We start from the raw sequence: 8594 nt of genomic DNA on the forward strand, positions 1-8594 counted from the left end.
CATCAATCACATTAGCTGATATACCTTCTGACATCTTGATGAAGTGTGGGCCAATAGTAGCCTGCCTGTAGGATTTTGAAGGCAGTCCTCTTTGCTGCAAAATGTCCTCCACAAGGCCCATCATGACAGGTGAGGAGGATATCAAAGACTTCCTCCTCCCTTACACAACGCCTTAAGATCTGATCAGGGCCAAGGCTGAACAGATTGCCCCCGATCCAAGTAAATGAGGCACTTTTTCTGATGATTCTGCTCTTCTCTCTTGAAGATAGGTGCGGAGGGAACTGTGCTGAAACAAGGTAGTTTGCTATATCAGCAAACCATGGAGAGAGTACTGAGATAGCAAACAGATGTTCATCGGGCATCTGGTCATCCACTGTTCCATCCTCATCTGCAGACAAATCCAATCTAGATAAAAAGTCAGCAACAACATTTTCTTTACCTGGTTTGTCAACAATGGTCAAATCAAACTGTTGCAACAAAAGTAACCATCTAATAATATGAGCATTCACATCTGGTTTATTCATTAAATATCTAATTGCAACATGATCCATATGTACAAAGGTTTGATAGCCAGTAATATAATGTCGGAACTTGTTCAGTGCATGGACCACAGCCAAGAATTCTTTCTCGGTTACAGTGTAATTCAGTTCAGCTTTGGACAAGTTCTTGCTAACAAAGTAAATGGCATATGGAATTTTTTGTTCAACTTGTCCTAAAGCTGCCCCTATGGCTTTGTTCGAGGCATCAGTGTGGATGTGGAAAGGTAGGGCCCAGTTTGGACCTCTCAAGATTGGGGCTGACACCAACTTGTCCTTTAATTCATTCAAAGCCCTCTGACAATCGTCAGTCCATTTAAACTCCACATCTTTTGCCAACAGGCCAAACAATGGCGAGGCTAGCTTGCTGAAGTCTTTAATGAATCTCCTGTAATACCCTGCTAATCCTAAGAAACTCCTAACATCCCTTACCTTTTGGGGAGGTGGAACCTTCTTGATGAGAGCAATTTTGTTAAATTCCACTTGTAACCCTTGGCAAGAAATGGTATGGCCTAGCACGGTCCCTTCAGTCATCAGGAATTCACATTTTTTAGGACTAAGGGACAGGTTCATCTCAATGCATTTGGTTAGGACCTTTCCCAGATTGGACAATGCTTCCTGGAAGTTGGACCCATAAGGAGTGAAGTCATCCATATAGATTTCCACCGCATCATGGACCAGCTCCGATAAGATGCTCAAGACAGCTCTTTGGAAGGTAGCAGGAGCATTACATAGCCCAAAGGGAAGAACTCGGTAGGAAAAGGTACCCCAAGGGCAAGTGAAGGTGGTCTTATCTTGGTCTTCCAGGCTGATTTGGATTTGGTTGTACCCGCTAAACCCATCCAAGAAAGAGAAGAACTTCTTTCTTGCCAGTCCATCCAACACTTGATCTATGAAAGGTAGAGGGAAATGGTCTTTCTTGGTAGCTTTGTTCAGTTCTCGGTAGTCCACACAGATTCTCCACTTCCCATTTTTCTTGGGAACCAACACCAGAGGGGACACCCATTCACTATCTGAGATGGGGTAAATGAATCCGGCATCCAACAGTTTTTGCAATTCTTCCTTGACAATGTCCTTAAGGGTTGGGTTCATTCTCCTCTGAGGTTGCCTAACCGGTTTACAATCCTCTTTGATGTATATGTGATGGGTACAGACCGAAGGATGGACTCCTTTCATCTCCTTATAGCTCCAAGCAAAAGCATCTAGATGACTGGCCAACAGGCTACACAGCTCCTTTTCCTGGGAAGGAGGTAGGGAGGCGCTGATATTTAACGTTCTCTCAGGGCCGAACTCCACATTCTTGACTCTGGGAGAGACAGGGTTGGTGGCACAAAGGTCCACTAAGGTGTTGGCTTGGGCATCCTCCACCAATTTCTCTAAGGATAGTGCACTGGGAGGTGGATTCTGGATCAAGGTCTCAATCAAGTCACCCTCGGTTGGGGGGTCTCTTCTAGTGGTGTCTAGGGTGCACAAAGGTGCTGAGTACACCTCATCCTCTTCTCGTTCCTCCAACCACAGTGGTAAGTCATGCTCTAAGGAGGGTTGGGCAGGAGGGTATAGGACTAGCTGCTTGGACATAGGACCATTTTTGATGGTCATGTTTCCTGCACGGCAACTTATGTAAGCATATACAGTGGCTAACCAAGGCCTTCCCAAAATGAGAGGATATCCAATAAGCTTTGCCTTGGGTTGCAGAACCAAGAAATCTGCAGGGTATTCCCAAGAGTCGACAGAGACCAAGACATCCTCCACAATCCCTTCGGGAGTCACGGTGGAGCGATCTGCTAGTTGCAGGACTGTCGAGGTCTTCCTCAAGGAACCCTGAAGATTGAGTTTGAGCATGGTATCCCTGGTCATCACATTAATGGCAGCCCCCAGATCAATCAAGGTGTGAGGTATGATGGTGCCATTGATGTGGACATCTACTACAGGACTCCCAGGATCTAGGTACTTTGGGCAGATGACTTGTCCTAACATAAGGTCAGACAGTTGTCCTAAGACATTGATAGTTGAAGCATCTCTCTTTCACCTGCCTGGTTGTTTGAAACATTTTTCCTTAACCAGTTTGTTGTATATTGGCACATCCTTGATGGCTTGGAGAAGTGGTATTTTCACACACAACTGCTTGAGCTCTCCTAGAAGCTCATCCTCCTCTGGGTTGGGTTGTGTGGTGGCTGTTAGTCTCTCAAGAAAGGGTGGAATAGCCTTTGGTTCACTTTCCTGTTTGTCTTCCTCGTCCTCTGGGGGAGGAGGTTGGCGATCCGGAAGAGTCTTTCCAAATCGAAGATTGATCTCCTGGATCTCCACAGCATAGGTAGGGCATGATGTTTCCCCAGTGTATACCTGCTGGGCCTGTCTATTGTTGGGGTTCGGGTTCGGTTGAGCAGGCATTTGAGGTTGCCTTGGAGGAGCAGGAGGTAATGGTTGAGGTTGAACTGGTGGAGGCAAAATGGCGGGAGGAGTGTTGTACTGGGGCCTCCACCCCGACTGAGGTGCATTCCACTGAGGTTGTGGCTGGGCATGTGAGTGATATGAATGAGTAGTGGGCTGAGTAGGGTACTGAGGTGGATAAGACCATGGAGGAGGCATAGACCAGGAAGGCATAGGAGTAGATTGGTTAGGGCTGTAATAAGCTTGGGGTGCCCCTTACACCCCCTGCTGGTAAGGTCTAGGTCCTTGTGGCCTCCTTTGGTTGAGGAAATAGAGAGGTTCAGTGGGGGCTTCTGTCCCTTGGTACATGGCTTTAAGCCCAGGTAAGGTTGGACATTGATTTTTGGGATGGTCCTCCTCACAAACGAAGCACACTTCAACCGAATGCAATGGGCATTCGTTCTTAGGGTGCCTCCTTGTACATCTAGGGCAGAAGATAGCCAAGGCCCTCTAAGCTTCTTCCTTCTTCTACTGGATCCTGAATGTGTCAAATTGCATGGCAATGGTCTGTCTCACCTCACTCTTAAGATCTTCTAATTGATTTGCAAACTCATGTTTGGAGAAAGGAATACCAGCTGAGAAGAGGTTTCCTCTACCTCGTTTCCGGGCTACCCTAGAGTGGTTCCTGAACACAGTCTTGATGTCCTCATAAGGTAGTTGGTAAATATCTCCTCCAGCTAACATGTGAAGGGTATCTAAGAGGTCTTCAGGGACTCCTCGGAGCAGGACCAACTTGAGGGATTCAGGGTCAAGTGTGCACCTGGCCCGTTTATAGCTAAGTTGGAACCTCTCCTCATAATCTTCTAAGGACTCATCATTTCCCATGGTCATCCGAAAGATTTCTCCCTTGGTTTCCTTGGACCTACAGTAGTCCTGATACTTGTTATTGAAAGCTTGCTGCATCTGAGCCCAAGTGGTGATACTATTCCCAGGTAAGCCCATGAACCATCGTAATGCTGCATCCTTAAGAGTTGAAGGGAAGAGTTTCAGCTTCTGCTCATCTTCAGTATAGTCATAGGTTCGACAAAGGACAACAAACTCAAACAGGAAGGTATCAGGATCTTTAGTAGTCAGTCCATGGAAGTGAGGTAGAGCGGAGGGACTAATGTTTTTCATTTTCATGTCTCCATTGGTTTCTCGGATGGGGAAGGCACCTTCTATTCTCTCACCTTCTCCTCTATTGTTAGCCATAGCTTCAGATGGGATGGTCTCTAATTCTTCTTTTGCTATAGGATCTTCGTATATCTCAGGAGGTTCACCTATAGGTTCTTCTGGATCACTGTCACCGAAGAAGAGAGAAAGGTGACTCAGTGATGTGGTGGGGGTGTTGGGTAAGAATTTGCCTGTTTTATCTCGATTCCTACGAGGCATGAAATGGAAAGACTTTTTTGATTGCTTTTGTTTTTTCTTTGGTACCTGCAAAACTGAAACAGATTGATCTACAACTAACTATCTTGCTGAAATAAAAATGCAGAATTGAAATGAAAGCAGGAAAGAACTAATCTACTTTGCTCAAATGGAATTGCAGGAATGGAAATGCTAGTCTACGCTTGCAGAATTGAAATGCTAATCTATGCTTGCAAAATTGAAATTGCGGAATTGAAATGCTAATCTATGAAAGCAGGAAATGTCTATGCTACTTTTGCAGAATGGAAATGAAATAAACTACTTGGCAGAAGGCGAGAGTAGGAAAATAGAAGAAAAGCAACAATTAGTAATACTCTGACGCTTCCCTGGAAACGGCGCCAAAAAGATGGTGGGCTCCAGTATTGTAGCAATAATGCTACAACTCTTGGAGCTTCCTTCTCTAATTTTATCAACCCTGTAGTTCGTAACAAACTTGGAAGCGACGGTGCTGTATGCACAATTACTAGCTCTTGTCACAGCTGTCACTTGGTCAGCTGGCACAAGTCCGCTAGGGCTCAAGCCAACTTCTATATGTTCTCAGAAGAAGCTTTTTAAGTGATAAACGAGAGCTTATCTCAAAGGAAATAAACCTACTTTGCAAGAATGAACTAAAAGCCAACAAAACATGGAAACCCTAGTAAACCCTAATCTGACCAGCTTAATCCTTACGATGCAATGGTGGGAATGAAACTTCTAAAAATGATGTCATTACTTCTGGTGAGATGAGATGCATGAGTTTAAACTACTTCCATTTGAAGAGAACATGTTTTTGTATTTTTGCTCAAGTGGGTGGAGTTATTATGACTGTTCTTCTTACTAGGTCTTGACTGTGCAGGGGTAGTTCAAGGGGAGGAAGGCTTGGGAAAGGTCAGGAGGACTCTGAGAGGTTCCAAGGGATCCCTAACATCATTCCACAGAAGTTCACAACGTTCAGGTGCCTGGCAACCGTGTTTGCAAGCTTCTACAGGATGTCTGCAGGGGATCCTACAGGAAGCTCGGGATTTCTACAGGAAGTATGCTAACTTCTACAGGATGTTCTGCAGTCGGAGTTTTGGGTGATGGAGGAGTAAATGAGTTGTATGGGTGGATAGGTAGGATGAGAGGGGAGCTTGTGATGGCTTATGGACAGAGAGATGATATGGAGAGGGGGTGTGTAAAGCCGGTTGGTCGATAGAAGGGTAGAGGCAATGGAAGGCCGAAAAGATAAAACGACGTGGATAATAGAAGAGTTGGTGGGCAGAAGATCTAGCTGGGAGGTAAGGAGATGGCTTAGGCACGGCTAAGAAGGATAAGGAAGTGATAGAGTGGTGCTGCGCAATGTAAATGAAACAAATCACCTCTGTCTTGCACAAAACCGAGAATTCATCAACCTATTCTAACTGTTTTATTAAAAACCAAAGAACAGCGATGTAAGTTAAGAGAGAAATCATGCATGGTGCTGAAACAAGGGGTTATTGCTCAAGATCTAAATGCATGGACACTTCTACCAATGGAAATATGACTTTAAAGCTTGCATGAACATGTAAAACTGCGTTTTTTTTGGTGGTTGGCACAGTCTACACTCCCAATCTCTAAACAGAGGTGGAGGTGAGTGTACGATCAACCTTTTCTTGGAGCTCTGATGAATTCTAATCCTCCTACTCTAGTCTAAACTGCTGAAAGCACTTTATCCATAAAACTAACCTACTTAATCACATCAAGAAATTCGAATCAGCAGACTGTGTTTTCCAAATGCATGTCAAGGCAAAGAAATGAAATGCTGAAAGGAAAGACAAGTAACAATACAAAGAAAGGAGGCCTATTGCTCTCAGGTTGGGCCCAAACCTGAGAGCTATAGCTCCTCTAAGAACTCAGAATTGAACTCAAATCTGCCTGCCTTTTATTAAAAGATCATAATCATAAGTCTAACAACATGCCAAAAATGGCTTACAAAGAGAAAAACAGAGCTATAGCTCGTGATTCAAAATCTGCAACAAAGGTTCAAAAGTCCCCATCGAAGGCTACAGCCTCAATATTTATACATTATGAGGGCCAAGCTGGCCTCCTAAATTAGTGGGGCTTGGCTGTCCAACTAAAAGTAAACTGATGTTCCTGTAGAATCCGTTGGCTGCCTTCTAGCTCGGTGGTGATAGCTGTTGGAGCTCGGAGTTGGGGTGGAGATCACGAGGAAGGTCATTCAAGGCTGTGGACAACCTTCCTACAAACCCGCAATGCCACCTTGGCTGTCTCCTTGCCTCCATCTGCGTAGTTTTTGCTCCATTTAATGTCAAAAAACCTGAAATAAACATGTATTAGCCACATAGGCATAATGACTGCCCTCCTTCCTACAAATAACATGAATATACTAAGAAATGATGCATAAGTGATAAAAAATGAAGGGTTTAGCAAGGTAAGTAGGCCAATTGAGCCCAAAATGTTATCAAAATTTGGGGCTCATCAATAACCAGAGATGAGTCCCCTTCCACAATTACGTTGCATATTTGTAAGGACTTTAGAATTCTCAAACCATGCTCGAGCACTGCAAATTCCGTTTCATTATTCGTACTCTCCCCAAGCGCTCTGTGATATATGTGCTGAATATCTCCATGCTCATTCCGTAGAACACCTCCAATTCCTGCCATGCCAGGGTTGCCCCTCGAGGCCCCATCAAAATTTAATTTCATTCCACCTTCCGGCGGTCTCTGCCAATTATCGGTCTGTGAGGATGGTTGCGCTCTGTTTCTTGACGTGGCAATGCTGGTGGTGGCTTCCAAACGAAAACACTGCAAAATGCGTAAGTCTTGAGCTGAAGGTTTTTCATTGCAGTCCTTTTTGCATTTCAATTGAATAAGCTGTTGAATGTTAGTTATAATGTTATCTTTAGAGAATTCTATGTTCCTGTGTTCATCTTGAAAGATTCTGCGGTTACGTTCCTTCCAGATCGACCAAAGTAGGAAACCTGGAAGAGACTTCCATATGTTGTTGACTCTGTGGGTATTGGAGAAGTCTTTTCGCCAGTCCAAGATGGTTCTTTGAACGGAATCTCTGTTCCGGTCAGAGCATCCGATAATACCCTCCAACCAACCCCATAGCTGGTTTTCCCAATCACATGTATTAAACAGGTGGTTTATGGATTCCTCCTCGACGAGGCACATGGGACATCTTGAGGGTCCCCTGAAACCTTTCTTGCAAAGGTTGTCCCAAGTCAGAGTCTTGTTTCTCATTAAGAGCCAGAGAAAGGTCCTGACTTTCGGCCAAAAGAGGCTGTCCCAAACTTTGCTAGCCCAAGGCACAGACTCAACCTGTTCTTCCTCTTCAATTACACCCCTGGCTTCTTTTAATGAAAAATTACCATTACCTTTTAAACCCCATCTGAGCTTATCATTCTCCTCAGTTTTTCGAATCTTTCTTTTGAGGATTCTTTCATTGAATTGTTGAATGCTCTCGTTGTTCTCCTCTGTGTTCCCAGGGTCTAGATTTATCCAATCCCTCCATATCGGATCCGTGCTGTTTTGGGTCCAATAATGATTGACTCTGTATCGACCTTCGTTTTGACTTGTTCTCTTGAGGACAGAAAGCTCTGGGGTGTCCAATTTAGGGAATTGCTGCCATGCATCTTCCCAAAACATGGCAAGCCTTCCATTGTGAATCTCCCAAAAGCTGTTCTCCTGTACTAAGCTCCTGTTATTTCTGGCATGGTTCCAGATTGGTGACCCTCCCGGGACCTCCTGTAGTCTTATGAGATCTTGAGTAGCACAGTTCGGGGTATATTTTTCCTTCCAATGCTTCGCCCAGGGTAAATTGGGTTCTTTGACCCATTTCCACCAAATCTTAGCTCCACAGGTCCTGTTGACCACAGACGGATCAACAAGGTTTAGCCCCCCCTTAGTTTTTGGCTGGCAGAGCTTGTTCCAGGCTACCAAAACCCATTTCTTTTTATCCCCATTCTGATTCCACAAGAAGGATCTTTGTATGTTCCTGATTTGTTGCAAAATACCCTTGGGCACTGGAAGAATAGAGAGTAAATATTGCGGGATTGCCTGCAAAACTGCCTTGGTTAAAATAAGTCTACCCGCTAGGTTTAGGGCTCTGTTCGTCCAGTGCCTGCACTTTTTCTCCATGTTGGCAAGAACCTGCTCCCAATGAGATTTCTGCCAAGGTTTCAGTGTCAAGGGGGCTCCTAGATATTTCGAGGGTAGGGAACCAATCCTGAAACCTAGAAGCTGGGAGAGGTGAGCTTGA

Source organism: Pinus tabuliformis, chromosome 8 (genome assembly GCF_031772625.1).
Source record: "Pinus tabuliformis cultivar Carrire ecotype Pingquan chromosome 8, CPIR1, whole genome shotgun sequence".
In the NCBI taxonomy this organism is placed as follows: Eukaryota; Viridiplantae; Streptophyta; class Pinopsida; order Pinales; family Pinaceae; genus Pinus; species Pinus tabuliformis.